Source organism: Natator depressus, chromosome 1 (assembly GCF_965152275.1).
Source record: "Natator depressus isolate rNatDep1 chromosome 1, rNatDep2.hap1, whole genome shotgun sequence".
Taxonomy (NCBI): Eukaryota; Metazoa; Chordata; order Testudines; family Cheloniidae; genus Natator; species Natator depressus.
Genome location: NC_134234.1, coordinates 115707104 through 115732768, shown reverse-complemented (window position 1 = coordinate 115732768; position 25665 = coordinate 115707104). Strand labels below are relative to the sequence as shown.

Sequence of the window (25665 nt, the reverse complement as noted above, 5' to 3'; positions counted from 1 at the left end):
GGATTCCACGACCAGTTCTGTCTCTGGCTGCAGAGGGCACTCATGACTGCATTAGGGCCTGATTATTAGCCTCAGCAGGCAGTGTGTGAGGCCTTAACATAGAAACACGTCTTTCTGATTCCCCTCTGTCTGTTCAGCAGAGATGACTGGACAATGAAGTCTTTCCAGCACTTTTTGTCTTGTATCAACTTCATTCATCTTTAAACATACATATACCTCTTTCTCTACATGGTTCTATCAAATGAAATACATGTTGTTAAATAAAGTTTAAAGTCTTATGTATTTTTAATGGGCGTGGCAAGGCTGAAGTGAGTTCACATTTAGTGCAATGAGAGATTTGTACTGTACACATGGTTTTGCAATAACTTTATATTGGTTATTAAAATGCTAATGTCACATTGTTGCTACTGTCAGGCTCAAATGTAAGCAGCTCTGACTGCAGTTGTCTTGGGGAAAAAAAGCTAGATGGTTTGACAGAGATGCTGGCAAATTTCCTTTAACAATATAGACTTTCTAAAAGCTTTGATCTTTATGAACTCATTGATCTGCTATACAGAATGTTTACACATTTAGGTCTGATTTTTTTAATCTCACTTACCCCTGTGTACATTTGGGATAACTTTATTTGAAGTACTTGTGTGTAAAATCGGTGGGAGATAAGATCAGACTTTGTGTGTACATTCATGAAAAACACCAAAGGAGATGGTGTGACAGATGAGGAAATGAAGAGGTTTATAGTACAGAATGAAAAACAGTACCATGGGTTTTGTTACTGAAATTGATGCTGCCATTCAGTTCAGCGGCTTTTCACAGAATTTTTGAGTGAAGGGAATGGTTAAAAAGAGAACCATTTAGTGGTTCATGTGAGTTGACTAAAGCTTGTATTTTGCAACTTTCTGGCATCTTTCTGACACTTCTTGACAATATGCCCAGCTCATAGTTTCCTGTTCAGACTTCCTGAAAGTGCCGTTCCTAGAGGATTCAAGAACTAACTGATTCAGTGTAACAAAAGTATAAGACAAGAACTTTCCCTTTTGTTGCTGCTCTTTCACAAACAGCGGTAATTAATAGCAAGTTAAAAACATACTAGCAACTGTCCTGTATGTATATTTTAATGTAGTGTAAAAACTGGGTATAAAAACTTTGGGGGAGGAAAAAGATGGAGAACTGAAGTGCTGCTTGTTGAAAGTGTTTTCTTAATTTTCTTCATATACAGGTTTCTAAAAGGCCAGCTACAGCTCAGCATTCTTCTTTTGGAGGATCACCTATAAGACAGAAGTGGAGGTGCCGTTCCCAATTTACATGTGAAGTAAGATAGTTAAAGTCAAATGTTTATTGGACTATGTGATCTTTTCTCTGGATTTAATGTTGTCATTAGCTTTTCTATGTTGTGCAGTAAAATGACTAAATTTTATGAGAAGTTCTGACTGGCTTTAAGGGCTAAACCAAAGCCCACTGAGGTTTCAATGGTGACCTAGACTTTGGATCAGGCCCTCAAAGGGTATCTATCTGCCACTGATTTCTCATTACTTCCAGGCATTGTAACAAATGTTTACAGTTGTTTGTGAGTATAAATTAAGCTAATGCATGCATTGCATTTCGGGAAAGTTTGAATAAAGATAATCTATACCCTGCGTATCTATAGTTTATAATAGATATGAAAATTGAGAACAGTAGAACACTAAGTCCTCCCTGAGCACTCAGTAACTGCAGTCTCTAGGAAGCTGTGGATAATGACTCCCCTAGTCAGAGAAAAGGTCAGCCTGTGGTGGGATACCAAAAAAGTCCCTGCGTCACAGGGAATTGCAACACTCCGAGATGAGAGGAATGCTCACACAAATGAGCTCCAGACCTCCCCCGCTGTCTTGAGCCTTATTTTAGATCGGTCACAGTTTTCTTTCCTGTACAACTGTGGCCAAGCAATCGATAAGAGTTTCTAAGGCTGTTGTAGAAGAACAGGTCATGGGCAATTTGGCAAAATGGCTATTGGAGGCATTCTAATCAGTCTTCTAATCAGAAGACAAAGGTAGCTGGGGTTAAAACCAGTCCACTGAACGAGGCCTCCTCATCAGCCAGCTCATATTGCTCAGCAATTTTTTGATGCTAGTGTTGCTTTCAAGCCCACTCAGTTACAAATATTAATATGTATGTATAGTGATTTGACCTGAGTTAGAGGCAGGTATGAAGGCATTTTATGGAATTCGTATGATGAGTCTGTTTATGGAACACACAAGAATATATATATTTTTTGGTTTAATACATTCACAAAATAGGTCTTGCTCTCACATGCATGTACATGAACCATCTGTCTAAGCTACTTATGGCCCCATCACGGTAATATCTGAGCACCTAACCATCTTTAATGGATTTATCCTCACAACTGCCCTGTGAGGTAGGGAGCTGCTGCTATCCGTATTTTACAGATGGGGAACTGAGGAACACTGAAACTAAGGGACAGAATTTAAAATTCTGGATTTAAATGGTATTTAGGCACCTACTGGAATTTTCAAAAGCACCATCGTGTCTAACTTCAGTTGCAAGCCCAGACTAACACCCTAGCTACTGGACCACGCTTCCTCTCTGAGGAAGTGATTAAGATGATTGAGTGGGTTTTACATTCCCATAAAATATATTTTAGAATCTAAGAGGTAGGTAGACCGAAACATAAGCTTGAATTAATGCTGTGGGAAAAGACTTTATTTAGTTCTTTAAGTCTGTCTGTCTTAGAAATTCTACGACAAGTGCTTCTGCCTGTTATGAAATGTTGTTACTGTTTCAATCGTATGAAATAACTCTGAAATGACAAAAGACAATTGTATAAACCAGCGCACAAGTAAGGGGCCAAAGCTGACTTACTCCAGTTACAACAGTGTCACACTAGGGTGAACTTGTGTATTTTCATGAGCTGAAAAAGAGCCTGACACTAGAGAGACAAGTTGGGTGGGTAATCTGTTTTTATTCTGTTGGTGAGAGAGACAGAAGTTGGTCCAATAAAAGACATTACCTCACCTACCTTCTCAATCTCTCTCTCCCATCTTGGGACCAACATAGCTACAATAATACTGCATCTTACACTAGATTCAGTTTCAGAAGTGTTTTCATTTTTCCAGCTTTGTTTTTAAACCTGTGTTGGCATCCTTTCGTCTGCAAGAGACGGTGGGAATTGCAGCTTATGATGTAGATGGTTTGCAATGTCTCATGTGACTGAATGGGCCAATCTGAGGCTTGCACGATCTTTGGCAGTTATTGCAAATGTCTGTATCTTGGTTGGGAACTGCTTGCTTCCTACGGGCTCTTCTCTCTTCAAGCTGTAGGAGCCAGCTCCTGTCATGGACTTTGATACACTGATGAAGACAATGGCACCACTTGTTATGATCACTTGCCAAGATTTCCCATTGGTCGGGATCAATTCCAAATTCCTTTTGCTAGGGGATGTGGTCCAGGCCAATTCACCCTGAAGTCATTTTGACTTTAATAGGAGTTGGATTGGGCCTAGGTCACAAACTGACTATTTAAAGTTGCCCAGAACCTGATTTTTGTTGTTGTTTGCTTGTAGTGGCAGTTGATCATTTCAGGAAACCTGGACCTTGAGATGTCAGAATTGTGTATTTTGCTTCATGAATCAGGAGGACATTTGGGGCCAATGTATTTGTGCATATTTAAGCAATGCATATACTTGATCTGTGGGAGTCTGGAAGAAGGAGCATAAACCTCTCTGCACAACTTTTGTTTTCCCACTTGCTTCTGCCCTACACCAACTATTTGGACTGAGCAGGGATGGCAATACTTTAAACAAGCTTTACTTCACAAAGGGTTCATGAGTGTAGTAAACTCAGGTGGTCCTAAGGGTCTGAGATGATGCCTTTTTCTAAGTTCAGAATCTTTCTTTAAAAAAAAAAAAAAAAAAAAAAAAAAAAGAAATGTAAACAATAAGAGGTTGAAGTCGTCTAGGGACATGAGCCCAAATAATAAAAGGTGATTAGGCACCTAATTCCATTGATTTTACTGGGAGGGGGGTGCCTAAATACCATTTGAGGATCTGGGCCAGGATGACTAACACTGTTGTAACAAACAGGGTTAATTAAAGGTTCTGAAAAAAACTTAGGTAATTTGCTCACTTCCTACAGAATCCTTTTTTATATTCTTACAACCTGTCATTGTGATGGTCACTCACATACTTGCTCTGGGTTATTCACGTAAACTAAGTGTGAGTTGTTCACTTCTTTGGAAATGGACCAACAGATAAGCAGATAGTGGAGGCTATGTAGCTATATTGGGAAGCAAAGCTGGAGATCCAAGATGATACTAGACTATGGACCAAATACTGCTGGCCCTACTTATCAATAGGACTGTTCACAGGAGCAAGGCAAACAAGATTTGGTCCTACATCTGCAGTTCCTTCCTAGGCTAGTAAAAGGCTGAGCATTGTAAACTCACTGAGACTGATTGTCTTTTCATTTATACTGTTGGAAATTGGCAGTAATTCTACTGAAGTCAGTTAATTAACCTAGTGTATAAAAGAGAGGGAGGAATCAAGACTACTATATCTGACAGTGCAGGGGTGAAATGTGAGGTCTATTACTTATCAACATGTCCTTGATAAAATAGAGTTTAATCAAAAGGAGGAGGAGGAGGCTGAATCTGTTTCCCAGGGTAGTTGTTACAGAACCAATGTGGAGATTGGGAGATAAAATGGAAAAATTCCAAGTATGAATAAGGAATGAACTTCAAGTGCATGCTGTATAACAGGAAATTCCCAATCTGAAGACTAAATTTAAGAGCTTTTATTATTTTCCCATCTCTATCAGCCCTCAGCTAAGAAGGGATGAAAAGTTAGGAAAACTTGCTTAAATGTTAGCAAAATGAGGGAGAGGAGCTGAATTTAAACAGCACCATCCCTTCTTTCCCTCTGGTTCTTCTGAAACTTTTCTGGACAAATGCTACAAATTTGGGTTCTTGTTTAGTGGGCATCACTGAGCAATGAAGGTCATGGCTGGGGGAGATCCACGCTACATTGAATTATGCCCCAGCAAATATCTACAGGACTTAATGCTAAACCTTTGGGGAAGTAAGGACAGAAGTGGAAGGGGCCAGATGAGGTGGAGCTATGCTGCTAGAGGAGAGGGAGAAGATGAAGTTTGGCCACCTGCATGGACATTCTATGCTTCCATGGTGCTCTGTGATATCTGGCCTCCTGCCCACAAAATGGGAAGGTAAATCCAGCTCCCCTGCCTGCATGAGACCTGAAAACTCTGCACATGGAAACTCATATGATTTTTTTTAATAGCTTTGGCCCTTCTTTTAGTTTTTCTGTGTGGGGAGGAGGCAATGAGGCAGTATCTGGCGTTGATTCCAGATGAATGTTTGTTGTTTTTTTGTTTGTTTTTTGGGTACAGATACATGGTCAGTGGCTAGGCAGATTCACTGGCCAAAACCACCTGGGTTGGGATGTTCAGTGGCCTCAGCCCCTGCCCATGGCTGTAATGCCTGCTGTGAAGCGTCAGCATGAGCACTCCAAGGCAGCAAAGGCAAGAGTCAATCAGTCCTGGGGGAACACCCATTAGTATTAGTTGAACTTTGCATGGATTGAGAGGATTTGGTCCAAAGAATGTTAAGGTGGTAAAGAATAGTAATAAATAAGCAAATGTACAGTTAAAACTGACCTATATTAGCAAGATGCAGTACGTCTAATTAAACAAGTATCTTATCTAGAGAGACACCCAGATATTGGAGGTGAGACTTAAACTGAGTCTTTAATTAGCTTGGATTGTAAAATAATCTCTCAACCTGTTCTATTGTTAATCATTTCCTTTATATTAAGTAACTTTAAAAAAAATCCAGTTTTGTAACAATATACTGTAGTTACACAACAGTTTACACAATTCATTTAAAAAGTTTGGTAACTGTATGTCATTTCTATGATTATATTGCATCTTTCTATAAAGTCATCTTGTACTGTTACTTTAAAAGAAAAGGAGGACTTGTGGCACCTTAGAGACTAACCAATTTATTTGAGCATAAGCTTTCGTGAGCTACAGCTCACTTCATCGGATGCATTCGATGAAGTGAGCTGTAGCTCACGAAAGCTTATGCTCAAATAAATTGGTTAGTCTCTAAGGTGCCACAAGTCTTCCTTTTTCTTTTTGAGAATACAGACTAACATGGCTGCTACTCTGAAACCTTAGTTACTTTAATACATTTAATCTCCTGATTAAAAAGCAGCTACATATAGTGTTGAAAGATAATGGGTCCCTGTGGAATTCTAATGGGTGTTTATAAAACAATAAGGCCTGATTTTGATCTCATTTGCACCACTGCAACCCCACTGATTTCTATGGAGTTGCTCCTGATTTACTGAAAGTGAGAGGAGACTCAGGCTGGATATGTTTTGAAGTGTCCTTTGCACGTCCTGTATTATGAATTCTTGCAACTTATACAGCCAGTCAGAGGAAAGCAGTACTTTTCCAGAGCCTCTTATCTTTGTTCTGCACCTGTTCAATATTAAGTCCAGAGTTACTGGCATTTAAGGCCTGATCCAAAGCCACTGTAGTAAAATGGAGTCTGTCCATCGGGTTCAGTGGTTTTTAGTTTTTTATCAAGGAATTGCCGTAATAAACCCTGGTAATGCTCCAAAATGAATAGATGAAGTTTGTGGAAAAGTAGTCGCTACAAACCTATCAGCGTTGTTTGGACCACTGTCTGGAAAGCACTAGCTATTGATCCAATTTAGAAATGTCCTATAGATACTTTTATTTTGCTCCAATTTTGAAATTATCCGGTGCACTATTATTAAAAGTATTTGGAAAATGTCAGTCTATGCACTTCGAAGAGATCATCCCTACGTAGTTCTATCCTCAGGAAAACTATATATATATATATATTTTTGGCCTAGTCTTGAAAACTCTGACTTCAATCATTTGAATAAATGAGACCACTTGCATTAGTTAGAGTTTGAGATTTAAGACTGGGACTTCTGGTAACTGGGTGCATAACTTCTGTAGGTTCTTTGAAAATGTGAGAGGCCAAAGATCTTGGTTAGAGACAAGATTGGAAGCAAGAAGATCTGGTTTTCATTTCTGGCTCCTCCACAGACTTTCTTAAGTAATTTAAGCTTCCTGTGTCTCTGTTAAAGACACAGCGGTGAAGTTTAAGTCGTTCATGCTTTTAAAGCATTTTGAGATCCTCTGGTGGAAGGCACCAAGAAAGTGCAAAATATTGCTTGTTATAGACGGTGGGTACATTTCATCTTTAAAGTACAACTTTTGATTTAGGAGTTCAATTCTGCAAGCTCTTGATGCATTCCTCAAACTAATAATAACTTCAATACTACTTCCATGTACTTAGGGATGCAGGATACAGAATTTAGAAAGTAATATTAAATGTACCAGCATTGCTCTTCTAGAGTGAAATTCATCCCTGTGCAGAATATATTTATTTATTTGTATTACCATCTAGGAGCCCTAGCGATGGACCAGGACCCCATTGTGCTAGGTGACAAAAGAATGTCCCTGCTCCAAATTGCTTACCCTCTTGGGGGGAAATCCTACTGAAGCCCAGAATTAAAAAATGTAAAATACAATATAAGTAGTCTTAGAAGGGTTAGGTTTTAATGAGGAAGGCCCCAATCCTGGAAAGATTTATACATATGATTAACTTTACACATCATGAACAGTCCCACTGAAGTCAGTGTAATCCTAGCCCCATTGAAGTCAATGGCAAAATTCCCGTTGACTTCAGTGGGGCAAGGATTTCACCCAGTGTGACTACTCACAATATAAAGTAAAGCACATTTGTAAATCTGTAGGATTTGGGCTTATATAGTGGCATTCATCTAGTTTTTTGCTCCACTTACTTCTCCAAAACTAATTTTACAGATACAGAAAGAAAAAGTTGTTATATAGTGCACTTGTAAGATGTGCACTCGGTTTGAACTGGCAATCCATATACAATATTATGACATTTTATTTCTGTACCTGTTATAAACTGACTTGTATGTTTATAAAATTAAAGTAAATAATTAGTGTCTTAGCTTTATTACATTTCCTGGTACTGCAATAACTTTCATGGATTAAAAACAAAGCAAATATTGTTTGTCAAGTTTTATAAACAATAAAAATTAAATCTTTCCAAGTCTAAGAATATATAAATAAAAATAAAATCTGATATCTAAATATTTCAGGGCTGCAGTTTAAAGCAGAATTTTTTACAGTGGGCCAGATGGAGAAAACATTATCCTAATCCAGTCACATTAGCATGGTCGTTAGATAAATAATGTTGTAGTTCCTGGCTAGGAAATCCTGTGCATTAAGTCTTTTAATGAGTTAAGGAACACATGGAAAAACCTCTCAATTTATTATGTGTGTCATTCCTTCCAAGCAGCCTTTCAATTAAGATGACTCAGAGTTCTCCCACTTTCATTTATCTTACTTAGCTCAGATGGTAAAAACAAGTCAGCATAATTATCTCATATAGCTAGAGCAGGGTCTGCTTTGCTCCTTGTTGCTAGGACTGGGGAAATTAAGGTCAATTAAAGTACAATGCCTTGTACCAATCCACTTCTTTATTATTAAGACATATACATGTTAGAAATTCTTGTTTTCATTTTGTGTGTGTACCAGCTTAGGTCCTGATCCTACAAAAAGATCTGCCTGCATAGAGTTCAAATCTATTGGAATGGCAGGGTTTTGTGCAGAGTAAGATGGTTATGGTGTCTGTCAGGGGGCAGGGACCAGAACAGCAAGGTTCCCCTCTCCTTCCCAGAGAGAGAAACAGATGTCTGTCACAGTTTCATCATAACAAGGAGGTCAGACCACTAAGAAATGGACTGACACCACCATTGTAACCATATTTGCTAAATATATCTGAGGTATTGTTTGGAATTGAGCAGTTATGCACTATTTTTTCTAAATTAGTCACCTTAAAGGTGATCTGAAAATGGAAAATAAATTATCCCTGTGCCCTTTTCGCTTGTATATGATGTGCAAGCAAAAGCTCTTGAATGGAAAGTCAGAGCCTCTCTATCTCTCCTTGACATTTTCAAGGAATAGCAGATGACTCATCCCCGCTTTCCCAGTTGTTCACTGGACCGCAGTGCCCTGCCCCTACCCTGGCTTCTTTGCCATATTGTAAGGATCAGATAAGCATTTAGGAGTTGGTTTAAAACCATTCCTAGCTGTTACTTTCTTTTCTGGCCTAGCATTCACAGTAATTATAGTTTGTGGTTGTGACACCAACAGTTTGGTCTCACTTTTTCTGCATTACCAACCCCCCACCTCCAAAAAACTTCAACATTTATTAAACATCAAAAAGGAGGAAAAACCACTTTGCTAAATTAAGGTTTACTGAATTTAAAATTAATCTCCCTTTATACCCTTTCTCTCTTTTATATGGAGTGTTTTTTTAAGGGAAAGTCCTTGCTTGAAAGACTTTCTGATGGCTTGCAAATGCTCTTGTTCAGAGGGTAAATTTAAGGTGGTAGCTCTTAGGTTTTGGGGTTAAAGTCTAGCTCTTAAGACAAAAGGAGACAAACATAATGGGGAGAAAAAAGAATAGCAAAACATAAGGAGCCACATTCAACACTAAATTAGTCAAGATTTACAGTGGTGTAATTCCACATCTCTACTGGTTACATCAGCATAAGACTGGTGCAACACAATTGCCAGTTCACATCTGTCTTTAATGCTGGTCGTTCACTTGCTGAAAGATATCCGCATACAGACATGCAAACTTTTACCAGAGTTGTGCTGTAAGGCAGTGGGTGAGATTCTGTGTAGAGGCCCTGGGAAAAGGGAAACTATGGAGGCTTTGAGCTATCTCCGCATTCTCCAAATCCTGGTCTGGGGGCGGGAGAGATTATTCACAAATTAATGTCACATTGGCTACTTTTCAGTAGCCTGATGCTCACCACCAATTTGTATGTTTAAGTGGGGGAATGGTCCCAGTATTGTGGGGGACTTTCCTGGCTTATACACTATGCTGGTGGAATTGGCTAGCGAAAGGATCTCAGTCCTCACTCCCACTCTTTACCCAGAGGTCTGCCTAACCTCGAGGACTCCCCTTCCACTCTCCTCTGTGGTAGAGTCCTCGTAACCCAGACCAGGCTGGACCCAGGATTCAGGGGCTGGGCTCAACCCACAATCTTGTTGTAGTCACTTGGGACAAGGGCTATTCTGGAGTACTCGCTCAGCTCTGGATGCTTCCCTGACCCACTGATCATATAGTTCAGGCAAATACAATTTATTAAACAACAACTAATAGAGAAAAATGGGCCTGGAAGGTCGATTGGAAAAGCATCAAACGGCCATTGAAGGATGGATAAGATTGCTATGGGACTGAGCTGGGAGGTGTTGCAGCATCTGTGTTTCCATCCATGATTTCATTGCATCCGTGTGCAGTAACTCCATGCAGGTGGAGGCTTTCCCATACCTTGCTCCAAGGTGGTGCACTTACTGGGATACTGGTAACGCTCTGCTGGGTTAGAACTTTCATCGAGAGATTCCCTAGGCTTGAGATTTTCAAAGCCCTGTTGGTCTTGGATGCCCGCTGCTCAATTCCCAACAGGGAATGGGTGTCCAAAACCTGTAGGTGGCTTTGAACATCTTAGCCAGTGTTTTACGGCCAGCCCAGGCACCTGAACCATTGCTGACAGACTATTAAATAATTGCATGTGGGGCTTTAGACTATCGTATGTTAAACCATTTTTTGGCCTCTGATCTTTTTGTTCTCAGCATCCTGTCTTTGTGGAAGTAGAGATGCAATTAAAGTCTTTCGTCCTTCCTATTAATTGGTCAGGCTGTTAAAGACTAACACAAAACATTGTGGATAATTTCTTTTGGACAAGCTAAGAATATATTCTAGTAAGGTTTGTTGCAATTCTGCTCTGAAGTTCAAGAAAATCATAGACTAAAATGGCCACCATAGTTTGTATTTTCATTATGTGACACTTATGTGATCTCAGATGGGATTAAAGGAAGGGCTCTTGAAGCATTTTGTGACTTCCCCCTAACAAAGGGACAGAATCTGCTGCCCTTCTTCACTTTAAGTTGTGCCTTATGCCACAGCCAGTTCCAGTAAAATCAAAATGAGAAAAACCTCAGCTGAGCTACTCACAATATTGTCCTACTCCAGGTGAATAAGGATGCCAGCATCTGGTCCAGAAACATAGGCACCAGCTTCCTCCGGTCCCCGGGGATGCTCAACCCCCAACTCCGCCCCAGGCGCTGCCTCCACCTGACCGCTTCCCCCAAGCCCCCGCCCCACCTCTTCCCCCCCCCATCCCTTCCCCCAAGTCCTCACCCTGCCACTTCCCCGCCTCTTTCCCACCTCCCCCCAGTGTGCCCCATCCCCATGCCTCCCACTCCCTCCCAGAGCCTCCTGCAGGCCATGAAACAGCTGATTGCAGCAGGCGGCAGACGCTGCGAGAGAGGGGGAGGTGCTGATTGGCAGGGCACCAGGCAGTTGGCAGGTGCTGGGGGGTAGGAGGGAGCTGGCTGCCAATGGGTGCTGAACACCCAGTCATTTTTGTCCATGGATGCTCCAGCCCTGGAGCACCCACGGAGTCTGCGCCTATGCCCAGAAGTATTAAAGACCTCTTAAGGAGATTTATATTTAAAAAGCAGTTCATTACTTCTATTAAAGGCTTTGTAAAAGAAAATTATTATTATTTTGCATAAAAGCTAGTTTTCCAAGTATTTATCTGAAATTCTGTAACAGAAAAATACACTATAAAGATATCTTCAATTAAAAAAAGTACCAAAACAAAGCACAAATGCACTCTCAAACTTTCCATTAGTAACTAGAACAGATACAAAAGCCATTCTATGAAGTGTACAAAGCATTGATTTCTTAAAAAAAGCGTAGGGTTTCTTTAAAAAAAACAAAAACCAATCCCTCTCCCCCCAAAAACACCTCCCTATTCAATTAAAACAGGTTATTTCCTGCCACCAACAGTTGATATTTCCTGCCTTCAACAATTAGGTCACCTAGCCACAATCACCTGCTTCTATTTGCATTTAACTATGCTCTTTGATGTCTTCTAAGAAAAATAAAGTGTGTATTTTATTGTGATACTTTGGCCTCAAACCTTCCATAACTTCGTTTCAAAAACTGAATTTACTTGGTCTGCCTTCCATCTCTCTCTCATATTTGTTTGCTTTCGTGTAACCTTTCCTTGGGTTTTTTTGTTTTGTTTTTTGGTCTCTTACCTTCATCTATTTTCATAATTTTTAAATGTTCTGGGGTGTTTTTTTGTTTGTTTTTTTTTTTTCACTCGAACAGCCTCTTCAGGACACTTTTTGGATTCTGTCTTTTTAGCTTTTTATTTCTGTCTCTCTTTTTCTCTTCAGTTTTCTTTGACTGTTTGGTAAAATTATATGGCTATTTCATTGACTTAACCCTTTCCTTCAAACATATTTATCCTCCTCACATATCTTCTTTCTCATCCGTTTCTGTCTCCTGTTCCTCCATCTCCCTTCTTTCACTGTCCAATCCAGCCACATTTGTTTTGGTCAGAGTGGAAACTTGCTATTGTTGAACTCAGGAGATCATAAAAATGTTCACCGTTGACAGCTTGTTTCCTAAATGTATGTGGGGAAATACTGTAGGACAATGGAATATGTCCTGCCATTGCTTTTATATACAAACATGGGAATAGCGCTCCCCCACCCCCCACAGCTATTTGTACAACTTGGACTTCAGACTCATGGAAGCAGATGATGATGTGTGGAGTTGTTTTGATTCGTATGACACGTGATGTTGCAGACGAAGGAACACACAGATACATATTATAGGTGGGACTGGTAGCTTCACCTTTTATTCAAATTGCCCTATTAAGAGGGTGGGAGAAAAGCCCTGTTTTCTGTTCCTTATAATGTTGCCAAATATTAATTGTTCAGGCTGCAATTTTCCATGCTCGTTTTGTCTCCGGCTGAATTTTTCGGAACCTTTCAGCCAAAATGGTTCACATGTTTCCAAGAATGAGGCTAAAGAAAAATGTTTTTACCCATGTTAAAAATATTCTGGTGATTTTCTCCCCCCGCCCCCTTTTTTCTAGCACCTTCTTGCTTTGGAGCAGGAACTTGAAATTTGGCAGGGAGGTGGCTGCCTTGTCAGGGATGTGCATTTTGCCATTCCCATGAAAATCCATTCCAACTTAGCCAAGTTACAAGCATTAAAAAAAAAATTGCAAGTGTCACATGCTCAGAGATTTCAATTTTAGCAGCTGAAACATGTGAAGATTCCATCCTCACTGAGCATGCCTGAGCCTCTCACCGCTCCTAGTGCTGATCAGACTGTACATGTTGCACGCCCACAGAGGTACTGAGTGTGCTCCAGCCTAGGGCTTCACTGTCATGGCTGCTCCAGGCAAGGGCGGGGTTGGGTACTGGAACCTAAGAGCAGAAAGCCTGTCTCTCCTGTGTGCTTAATGACACCCCCCTCCCCTCCGGCACCCAGGCAGTATGGCGGAGGAAGCAGTCTGATTCAAATGAATAGGGGAGAAAAACAGACAAGGGAGAGAGAAAGGATTAGACTGGAACTGTATGGGGGAGAGAAACTGTAACTGGGAGTTTGTGGGGGAGAGCGATAATAAGTGGGCAAGGAGACTGGGCCTGGGAGCTGAGGGGAGGAGCGGCTGGGACTGGTTGGGAGAGGAGCCTGGGAGCTGGGGCAGGGAGAGGAGTGAGAGGAGAGGAGGCTGGCACTGTTTGGACAGAGAAAGAGGGACTCGGAGCCAGTGAGGGAAATGGAGGTGAACTGGGAGCCAGTTGGTGGAACATTGTATTTGGGGGATTGTGAGAAACTAGATTAGTTGGATTAGGAGATGGGGGATTAGGAACCAATATTGGCGGGGGGTCCACTGAGTGGACAAGGAGCTCCAGTGCGGGGGTGAGAACTGGGATTACATGGGCAAACAGCCTGGAACAAGGAGCCAAGGAAGGGTGACACTGCCACAAAGAGCCATGCAGGGGGTGGGGAAAATACTGAGATTGGATGAGGAGCCTGGGGCGGGAGAATAAGATCCAGTGGGGAGGTGGAGCACGGAGACAGATTGGATGAGGAGCTGGGAGAAGGGAACTGGAAGTGACTGGGCAAGGAAATTGGGGACAAGGAATGGGGACGGAAATGGAGGAATTGGGACTGGCTGGGCAGGGAGACTGGGACTGCAATGAGAAGCCTGAGACTGGGTAGGCAAAGAGAATGTGACTGGGACAAAGAACAAGGGTGGGTAAGAAACAAAACTGGAACAAGTTGGTAGGAGTGGATTTAGAAGAGGGGGGCAGATTTGAGGGGAATGGGCAGAAGAATGTCTGCCCACTAGAGAACACTCTCTTTTCCAGAGCCTGGAATGGAACCCAAGGTCCCCGGGTCCCACCATTCCTCTGTTGTCAGCAAATAGCTATGAGGTGTACTGGCAAAGTGTGTATTGTCCCTCTATAGTGCTGGTCCACATAGGCAATGGTAATGTACTATTGCTCTCATTAGCTGTAGTGGCAAAAGCCTGTGTAATGTGCAAAATTGTACCCTTTAGATCCATGACCCAGGTAGGTATCAATATGATGCCACATGATGGAATGTCTATTTTTTGGGTGTTTTTTTTTCCTTTTGCTATTTTAAAGAGAGAGAGATGCTATAAGGTCACAGTCAGGAAAACTTAAGCAATTAAATATGCAAGTTTGTATGTTGACAGTTAATTTTCCACATTTACATAAGCAATGACTGAAATATGGATGACTCTTACTGTGATCAGCACTACCTAGCTGGTAGTACCTCCCTGAGCTGCCTCCAGACCCTGGGTAATTCCCTATTGCTATTGGCTGGCTCAGTGGAACCCCTTCTCCTAGGGGCAGCAATGTGGTGGGGGTACAGCTGGACTTTGGGGTCCCCTCCAGCAGTGACAAAAGATTTGTGCTTGCTGTCACAGTACCCTCATCTCTAAAATATTGTAAATGGCAGTTTCAGTGATATTCCTGGGGCAGGTGTCTGATTTAATTAGTACATTTTTATACTACTTTACTCTGCTTAGAATTGATGATCTTACAGCGCAATTTTGAAGTATGGCTTTGGTTCATGTATATTTTAGGCTGATCCTGCACAGCAATAGCAGTTCTCCAGCTGCTGATGGTAAATCAGCAGGCGGGTACATGACACATTTGACTACACTGCTCTTACAAATTACTATCACCTCAGTTTTAAGATTCTTTATTCCTTTTGTATCTCATGTTGCTTCTTATGGTAAATAGCCAGCTGATGATGACTAGAAGGGAGGGAATAGTGACATCATTAATGTCTCGTTTGTTTGTTTTTTTGTTTTTTAAACAAAAACAAACCTGCAAATTGTGCAAATATCCAATCTACAGTTGTTGTTACCATATCATCTGGGAGTACTAGTTATGGACCGTTTTTCAAGGCATTGTACAAACACACACACACAAGATGGTCCCTACTCCAAAGAGTTTACAGTCTAATAACTCTTTCCTGTCACTACCTCCTTGTCCTCCTTCCCCATCTCCCTACAGTTCATTTTTGCACCAACTGTTTCATCTTGTTTTAAGCTATGTTGTAAGCTCTTTCTAAACTGAGAGAAATGTGAGTTTGGTTGTTGTCTCCTACTGAGGAAGACAAAGAAGCTGCTCTTTGGTGGGATAGAAAGGAAAGCAAAAGAGCTAGAAATAAGGGCAAGGAACTGGTTAAATGGCAGACTATAATGGGTCGTACTTTGAAAGGTGAACTGTCAGGCTGGAGGGAGGTTACTAGTGGAGTTCCTCACAGATCGGTCTTGGGACCAATCTTATTTAACATTTGTATTAATGACCGTGGCACAAAAAGTGGGAGTCTGCTAACAAAATTTGCAGATGACACAAAGTTGGGAGGTATAGCTGAGGAGGACCAGAATATCATACAAGAAGATCTGGATGACCTTGAAAATTGGAGTAATAGAAATGGGATGAAATTTAATAGTGTAAAGTGCATGGTCATGCACTTAAGGACTAACAAGAATTTTTGCTATAAGCTGGGGACTTATCAGTTGGAAGTGGCAGGAGAGCAGAAAGACCTGGGTGTATTGGTTGATCACAGGATGACTATGAGCTGCCAGTGTGAACCAGCTGTGAAGAAGAGGAATGCAGTCTAGGTATTTCCAGTAGAGACAGGGTACTTCAGTACCTTGATGAGACTTCATATGGAATACTGTGTGCCATTTTGGCTTCCCATGTTTAAGAAAGATTAATTCAAACTGGAACAGGTGCAGAGATGGGTAATATGGATGATCCGAGGAATGAAGAATCTACCTTATGAAAGGAGACTCAAAGAGCTTGACTTGTTTAGCCAAACTAAAAGAAGGCTATGAGGAGATATGATTGCTTTCTATGAATATGTCCGAGGGATGAATACTAGGGAGTGAGAGGAGTTATTTAAATTAATTGCCAGTGTGGACAAAAGAACAAATAGATATAAACTGGCCATCAACAAGTTTAGGCTTGAAATTAAACAAAGGTTTCTAGCCATCAGAGGAGTGAAGTTCTCAAACAGTTTCCCAAGGGCAACAGTGGGGGCCAAAAAACCTAACTGGCTTCAGGACTGAGCTTGATAAGTTTATGGAAGGGATGGTATGATGAGACTGCCTACATGCCAGTGTAGGCAATCTGCAACAGTTAGCAGCAAATATCTCCGATGGCCGATGATGGGATACTAGGTGGGCAGAGCTCTGTTTTACTACAGAGAATTCTTTCCTAGGTTTCTGACTGGTGGCTCTTGTCCACATGCTTAGGGTCTAGCTGATCATTGTATTTGGAGTCAGGAAAGAATTTTCCTCTGGGTTAGATTGGCAGAGACCCTGGGGTTTTTTTGCCTTCCTCTGCAGCATGCGGCACAGGTCACTTGCAGGTTTAAACTAGTGTAAATGGTGGATTTAGTCTGTAACTTGAAGTCTATAAATCAAGATTTGAGGACTTCCATAACTCAGCCAGAGGTTGTCTATTACCGCAGTGGGTGGGTGAGGTTCTGTGGCCTGCAATGTGCAGGAGGTCAGACTGATGATCACGACGGTTCCTTCTGGTCCTAAGAGTCTATGAGAAAAGGTTCAGAGGAACTTTCAGGAACAGCCTCACACCATCATCATCCAGCAGGTCTAACATCTTGTATTTCATCAGCAACATCCAGAGTTGCACCCAATTCTGGGACATATCAAATTGAGACATTCCCATGCAGCATTTGCAGTCAGTGTGAGATCTGTCTCTGAGCCTTGTATAGAATTTGGATCTTCCTAGGTTTGTTTATGCAGTATACGTTGACTTTTGATGTGGGGAATAAAGAACTGTGAAGAGGTAAAATAATGGTATTTTAATAGGAAAGGTCTACTTAGAGTTAGCCTTAGTAGGTATCACAAGTTCACAATGCATTAAATATTCTTTAGTTCTTCTATAGTTAAGAGCATATTCTCACCAAACATTAAATCTTCAAAAATAAATCTGTGCACTTTCCTTATTTTATTTGTTCTCTACTTCAAGGGAATCTTAGTAATGATTTAAGTAACCTCTGTCTGTGATTCACTGGGATGAAAACCTGATGCTAACAATGCACCCCTCTTCTGGGTCAGGAAGGCCTTGTAAGCACTGTGATCTTTCACAAACCAAAGTGCTCAGAAAGAAAAATCAAAGGTAAAACCCTCAGCAAACCACAGAAAAAGCAATCACCAGCTCACATCCATTTTTCCCTCCCTGTGAAATCATGGTTCTCTCAGAATTTGCTTCCAGTAGCAAAATAATTTATCATTTTATGCTTCCTCTATAAAACATTGCCAGAAGACACCTATTAAATCTCTGATTTTACTTTTGCCACACAATGCCTTGTCTATACCAGAGACTAAATATAATTGAATTGGTTTAAGCACAACTACTATAGCTTCCATGCGCTTGCCAAGCTGAATTGGTTTCAGTTTTCTTCCATTTCCAGGCTAGTACTGTCCCAAACTGTTTCAGTTGCAATGCCCTCTAGGTACCTATTTCATAGTTCCCCGCTCAACTCCTAGAAACGGTCAATTCTGGGAGATTTTCCGAGGCCACCAATCCGCTGTGGGACAGTACTGAGAAGAGTAGTCGAACTATTTCAGATCCACAATGGTAAAAAAATATTTACTTTCAACAGGCTTAATAACCAATTAAAGCTTAACCGCTTCAGTGTAAGTCTCTTCTAAATGATTATTAGGACATTTGTAAACCATTTGGAGGAAGCATATAGACAAAAAATGTTCTTCAGATTTTTCTAAATGTAGGGGCTTTATAATCAGTTTTATTTCTTTAGTGTAGAGTAGGCAAAAATTCTTATAGTTGTCTCTTTTCATGATTTCCTATCATCCCCAGTACAGCAGGTAGCAAAAAATAGTTGTAGTAAAATGTCTGCCTTCCTTTCTCATGGGGGGGAGAGAAGTCCTATGAAATCTAAAGAACAGCCCTAGGGCAGAAGGGGTGCACTGGAAAACCCAGAGAAAAGAAGCATTTAGTCTGGTGTGGGTTTTTTTGTTTTTGTTTGTAAAATATTATTAGTGACTCACTTGAAGACCTCATTCTGTTGGGGCAAAGCAACCTTTTTGCCTTCTGCCATGTCATTCTTAGTGGGTATGATGGTGGTGCTGGATGCCAGACCAGAGCCAAAATACAGTTTATAGCTAGCTAGTCCTATGAGTGTGACAATATTTTCTGTAACTCCATCATCAAGGGCAGGCTGCCACTGCAGTTAAACTGGGGCCATGGGAGTTGAAGACATTGCTGTAGGTGTAAAAGTGTATATATGGGGTGATATTCTTTTCCCCCTGTACTCAAAAAGCAAGTGTAGTGGTTTGGGTAATGCCCCCTTAATGGGAGAAGAGATGGCATGTTGGAATCAGAATGTTGCATGGCTGTTGAAAATGACAGCTGATATTCATTCTTCCATATCCAGAAAGCAAACATGTACTTTCAGTCAAGGTGACGTTTATACTAAGAAAAATAACGTATAAAGAAAGAACAAATGCTTCCAAGAGAGAAAGCATAATGGGAGTGCTGCATTTTGTATGACTCTAATCCAGTATTGCTTAACTCTATTGTCTGCCCCTAGCAAACTCCTTACATTTAAAAGTGCAGTGTGCAGAAAACCAAACCATGAGCTCTCCTTGCACAGCAGTGTATGTCACAGTTAGATTTGGTCTCTCCTGGCTGATAAGAAGAGCAGCTGTCCAGGTAATGGAAACATTTCACTTATGGAACAAAAAAAATTACTGTTTAAACATGAAAGTAGTAAGAAATTGCTAATCCTAGTCTGCATGTGGTGTAACCAGTGGTGGGAGTTAGAGAATCATAGAACGGGAAGGGACCTCGAAAGGTCATCTAGTCCAGTCCCCTGCACACATGGCAGGACTAATTATCTAGACCATTCCTGACAGGTGTTTGTCTAACCTGCTTCTAAAAATCTCCAATGATAGAGATTCCACAACCTCCCTAGGCAATTTATTCAAGTGCTTACCTACCCTGACAGTTTGGAAGTTTTTCCTGATGTCCAACTAAACCTCCCTTGCTGCAATTTAAGTCCATTGCTATCCTCAGAGGTTAAGAAAAACAATTTTTCTTCCTCCTCCTTTTAACAACCTTTTACGTACTTGAAAACTGTTATCCTGTCCCCTCTGTCTTCTCTTTTCCAGACTAAACAAACTCAATCTTCCCTCGCAGGTCATGTTTTCTAGACCTTTAATTATTTTTGTTGCTCTTCTCTGGACTCTCTCCAATTTGTCCACATCCTTCCTGAAATGTGGCGCTCAGAACTGGACACAGTGCTCCAGTTGAGGCCTAATCAGTGCGGAGTAGAGCGGAAGAATTACTTCTCGTGTCTTGCTCACAACACGCCTGCTAATACATCCCAGAATGATGTTCACTTTTTTTGCAACAGCGTTACACTGTTGACTCAAATTTAGCTTGTAGTCCACTATGACCCCCAGATCCCTTTCCGCAGTACTCCTTCCTAAGCAGTCATTTCCCGTTTTGTATGTGTGCAACTGGTTGCTCCTTCCTAAATGGAGTACTTTGCGTTTGTCCTTATTGAATTTCATCCTACTTACTTTTCCAATTTGTCGAGATCATTTGAATTTTAATCCTCTGCTCCAAAACACTTGCAACCCCTCCCAGCTTGGTATCGTCCACAAACTGTAAGTGTACTTTATATGTCCTTATCTAAATCATTGATGAAGATATTAAACAGAACCAGACCCAGAACTGATCCTTGCAGGACCCCACTCCTTATGCTCTTCCATCATGACAGTGAACCACTGATAACTGCTCTCTGGGAATGGTTTTCCAACCAGATTTGCACCCACCTTATAGTTGTTCCATCTAGGTTGCATTTTAGGTGATTTTTGATTGTATCTAGAAACCACAATACAATTGTATCTCATATTCAAAAGCAATCCATTTCTCAGAGAAAGAAAATTAATTTTTATTTAAAGATCATATTATGGCTCTGGACAACTTGTGTCAAAAGCTATATTCTGGCACAAGTCTTTATTATATTGCAGCAGTGCACCATCTCCTTTTCAATGACATGTATATGCATGTGTCTCTATTTCCATTATGTAAATCCATTTCTATATCCATTATCCCTCCCCTGAACAGCTCTCTTTTGTTCCCTGTGTTTCTCTTCCTCTTTTTCTGGCAAAATTTTAATCCTTTTTAGAATGCTGAATAAAGGCTCTAAAATCAGTTCCTCATTTACCCTGGTTCAGTTATGGTAAACTATTTGTATTTGAGAAAGATCAGCATGACCAAAACTGCATTGTAATGCATATGTACAAGGGGGCAGAGATAAACTGCAATCTCAGCTAAACTGCCTGGGTGCTCTGTTAGTGCACAGTAAGGGTATGTCTACGCTGCAATTAGACATCCATATCTGGCCCATATCAGCCGACTCGGGTTTGCAGGGCTTGGGCTAAGGGGCTATTTAATTGCTGCATAAAATTTAGGTTTGGGCTGAAGCCCAATCTCTGGGACCCTCCCACCCCACAGGGTTCTAGAGCCCGGGGTCCAGCCCAAGCCCAAATGTCCACACAGCAATTAAACAGCCCTTAGTCAGAGCCCCGGGAGACTGACTCAGTTGGCATGGGCCAGCTGCGGGTTTTTAATTGCAGTGGAGACATACCCTAGGGGTGTCAACACTGGGAGTTAGTACTATTTGAAGCACTGGGTGGATGAGCAGGTGTAGAACCACCGAAAACTAAAGGTCTCCCTTTAAGGGGAAGAAATCACTGGACCAAGGCATCAATTGATTATGGGGGACAACAAATGGAAAAAAAACCCCAGGAATGGGGGTGAGTTCAGAGATAAAGAATCGGGGATCCAGAGGGGGACACTGAGCAGAGAATCCCTGGCAGTGTCCACTGCTCCTCAAAAGTGTCCAGGGAGTCAGTGAACACTGCTCAGAGGAACTCTGCCTGGAGGTGTGATCAGATAAGGGACCAGAAATAGGCCCCACAGTTGCAGAGTACACCCCCCCCCATCCAGCTTCCTCCTCCTGGTGTGATGGGTGGCTGTACTGGCCAGCATCAGGAGGAGGCTGACAAGGAAGTCCCATGACTTTGTGGGGCCATGAATGGCGTGTGCCTGGATCAGGAGGTGCAGGGAGAAGTGCAACCAGAACCTCAGGAAGAGGTTCTGGAAAAGCCAGAAAAGGGGCTGCAACCTGACACACTCCACAAAGATGTGTGCGAGAGTCTCCCTCTCACTGCAGAAGGCACAGGTGTCAGGGGAGTTTGTGAACTATGCCAGGTACATGCCCATGCTCATGGCTCTGAAGGAGCCGCTAACTAATATCCCTAGCAGGCCATGGAACCAGACTGGAGTACAGGGTGGCCCAATGGGGTTCCTCGCCCTCCTCAGGTGGCAGCACGTCCCATTACTTGGTGTTGGGGCAGGACATGGGGGTGAGGAAGTGGATGGTATGAAGCACAAGCATGTACAGATGCTCTTTGGGCACAGTTTGGAGGTGGACCAGCTGGATACCATGCAACTGGTTCAGGTGATGTCGGGGGTGGCTGGGGAGGCTCTCAGGCAGGGGCCTGATGACTAGGTCCAGAGAGCCAGGGGTGAGAGGTGGGTGGGGAGCATCTGCCCACAGGACCCACACGAGAAAAGCAAGAGAAGCAGGAGTCAAGGCTGCCCTCTCCTCTTGGAGCACATGACAAGGGATGTGCAGGGTGGGCAGCTCCATGTGCTGACCGAGCACAGCAGGGTCCACCCAGTTTCTAGTCCAGGTGGTCTCCAGTTCTGGTGGTACCAACCTCTGCCGCATCAAGGGGGACTCCACCACCTGCACACGGAGATGGGCATTGTGTAGCAGGGATTCTGCTAGGAGGTCCTCCCCTTTGGCGGCCACTGTGGATCTGGTCACTGGAACTAGCTTCCAGGTCCTGGTAAAAAACCAGCAGCTCAGAGAGGTCTCGGGGGGGAGACCTCTCAGATGAAGGAAAAGAGAGTTGCCAGTTGTATCGGAGCCCTGGGAGGTGGCAGAGGAAGGTGTGCACCAGCATACTCCATGCTGGACTACTAGCACTGTGAGTCTCTGCAGGGCCTGACTACAAAAGGGATGGTCCTAGCTGTGGATATAGAACAACCGCTGTACACCCTCCCTCCTGGGGAAGCTGAGGACACCTGCAGAGACCCAGTGCAGCCCTGGCTAAAAAGACTCCAGCATCATCTTCTGGAGCCTGGCCAGAGTTCCCTGGTGTGGAGTCAGGGTGTTGAACCAATGCCAGGTCATGGACAGGACAAGCTGGTTAAGCAACAGTGCACTCTCCCAAAAGGAAAGGCACCGCAGCAGCCCCATTCACCTCTGCCATCAATCAGCCACCCTGGCCTTGATTTTTGACCCAGTTTTCTAGCAGGGAAGGATGGGTGGCAGAAAGGTACATGCCCAGATAGAGCAGTGGGCCCGCCACCCCTCCCCAACTACCAGGTCAGAGCTCTTGACCAAATTGACCAGGGTGGAGGAGGCCGTCACAAAGATGGCTTGGCAAGCCTCCATCCGCACCAGGTCTCCCGGGTCTTGGGCCATGAGGACCATGACATTGCATATGCCAACAGGACCACCCGCAGGTCTGGAGCCCAAAGCACCGACCCCATCATTCTCTCACAAAGGAGAAGGAGGAAGGGCTCCATCGTGATGGTATAGAGCTGGCCGGACTGTGGACAACGCTGATGCACCCCTCGACCAAAGATGACTGGTTTGGTGAGGGTTCAGTTGAGCTTGACCAGACACTCCAAAGAGGCATACAGCACCTGGAGGAAACCCATAAAACAGGGCATGCACAATCCATCCTGTCATATGCCTTCTCCTGGTCCAGAGACAGGAGGGTAAGTGACAGACCATCTCTGCATGCAAGCTGGAGTAGGTCCTGCACATTGAGAGTTAGTGCAGAGTAGCTAGTGGGCTATAAATTCACACCTTAGCGTGTACCATTCGGGGTATTCCATACCCAAACTGTAGCTCTGTATAAAGGCTGCATTATAGCAGTAATCATCCATAGAAGCTTGATTGTGAAGAACTTGAAACTAGTCACCTGTTGCAACCAAAGTTCTGTTCAGGAGCGCTGAAACAATTTGTATAGTGGGGTGGTGAAAGCTATTGAACCAAACTGTAAACCTTGTATATAATGGAAACCACTTCAAGCCAGAGGGTGCTGCAGCATCCCTAATTCCAGCACCTATGGTTCTGTTGTTTCCAACCTTCACACCATACAAAATAGAATTAGATCTTGAATGACTGTTAACAGGCAGAGAAATTGTGGAATTCCAATTTCAACAAAGTGAGGGGTCTGGTGGATAATAAAGTAGTCCTCCCCCCAATGATCTTAGCATCATACCGTTGACTCCACTTCAGTGAAGTCTTACAGAGACAAATTCAAGCCCTGGAACCATTCATGGATCTGACTGAGGAGATTCTCTTTGTCTCTAAACCAACAATATTTGGTTATTACCAGTGATTCAAGCACTGACAGCTTACCTATACAGCACAGTGATAGAGCCAAGAAAGCAAATATTTTGGATCAGTTCAATCATGTTGCAAAAAGTAAGGCTATAAAATTCCTAGGTGCTGGACCTCATGTTCCGGATCTATCCATTTAGTTCAGACAAAACCCTGACAGCTGAAAATACTGGAGTCAGGAGATAAGCAGAACAGTCCTATAAATGTCAGAACTGGAGAGTTGAAAATAAAAGTGGGTGTGATGTTATCTGATTAGAGTATGGCCATGCAAATCATCGTTGCTACCACTGTTATATAATTGCAATGAATCTTATACAGTATGTGACGCATGGCCAGAAAGGGTTAAGTGGCTCGCAGGCTAAATACCCCAGAGTCAACCTTTAGAGACATGTTATAAAAGTATATAAATGGTAATTAGGGCTATTCCATCTTAGATGGGCTAGAACTTTGAAGTGCAAACCTGTATTGTTAGAGAATTAGAGGTGACACTAATTGTATGTGTGTACTTACGTCTTGTTAGATGTTAGGAACTGTCAGTTTAGATGGCTGTCTGTCACTATAGCTATTGATTTAGAGATCAAAAGGGAATATTAACATTTAAATGAATCTTGGGTGAAATAATGTCATTGTCTATATGTCTCTTTAAAGTTTGTGATAAACTGCCTAGTGGATAAAATGCCTTATGTTAATCTGTGTAGGTAATTACGGGTGATGCTTAGGAAATAGGTAGTCTTCAAAGTTTCCATGATTGCCTATTGTTCGCCTAAGGCAGGGGTTCTCAAACTGGGGGTCAGGACGTGAGGTAATTACATGGCGGGGGGTCGCGAGTTGTCAGCCTCCACCACAAACCCCGCTTTGCCTTCAGCATTTATAATGGTGTTAAATATATTAAAAAGTGTTTTTAATTTATAAGGGGGTCACACTCAGAGGCTTGCTACGTGAAAGGGGTCACCAGTACAAAAGTTTGAGAATTACTGGCCTAAGGACTCCGACCTGTCAAGAGAGAGCCTGGAACTGTATAAAAACCCCTTGGATTCTGATCCTTTTTATCTCAGATCTGCTTGATACTTCATGCAGGGGAAGCTTAAGTCCTAAAACTGAGATCTCCAGTCTTAATCCGGATCACCCTGAATATGAACATTGAACTATAACCTATGGACTAATTCTGAAAGAACTCTTTGCAAATACAAAGCTCACCATCTCTACTATGAATCTGATCTCAGAACTGTACTCATGTCTGTACTCTCTTTTTTCTTTAATAAATTCTAGTTTAGTTAATAAGGATTGTCTGTAAGTGTGTATTTGGGTAAAATCTGGAATATTCATTAATGTGGGAGGTAATGTCTGATCTTTTGGGATTGGTAGAACTTGCTTGTATGATTAGATTTTCACTAATCCCCATCATATTTGACGTGAGTGTCTGGATAGAGGCCTGAGGCTGGGTTGCTTTAAGGGAACTGTGTTGGCTTCTGGGTAACCAGTGAGGTATTATAAAAGCTGTTTTGTGCTGATTTGGTAAATCTAAGTATTGGAATATCCACCAGCTTTGGGGATTGTCTGCCCCATTCTTTGCAGTTAGTGACCTCAGTGCTGATCCCCTGGCACCCTGCTCACAGTGGAAAACAAAGCAACCTGAAAAGGAATAAGATAATGAACACAAGTGTCTGG

At 42.3% G+C, this 25665-nt stretch overlaps 1 protein-coding gene across 1 annotated transcript in view; it reads left to right on the top strand.

Moving 5' to 3' along the window:
- The first annotated feature begins 977 nt into the window (after positions 1-977).
- Positions 978-25665, top strand: part of LOC141994562 (interleukin-1 receptor type 1-like) — an 82234-nt gene continuing 57546 nt past the window's right edge. Inside the window, exons 1-2 of the mRNA XM_074964809.1 lie at positions 978-1100; positions 1217-1309. The gene's annotated coding sequence lies outside the window, so the exon portion shown is untranslated. The remainder of the gene's footprint in view (positions 1101-1216; positions 1310-25665) is intronic.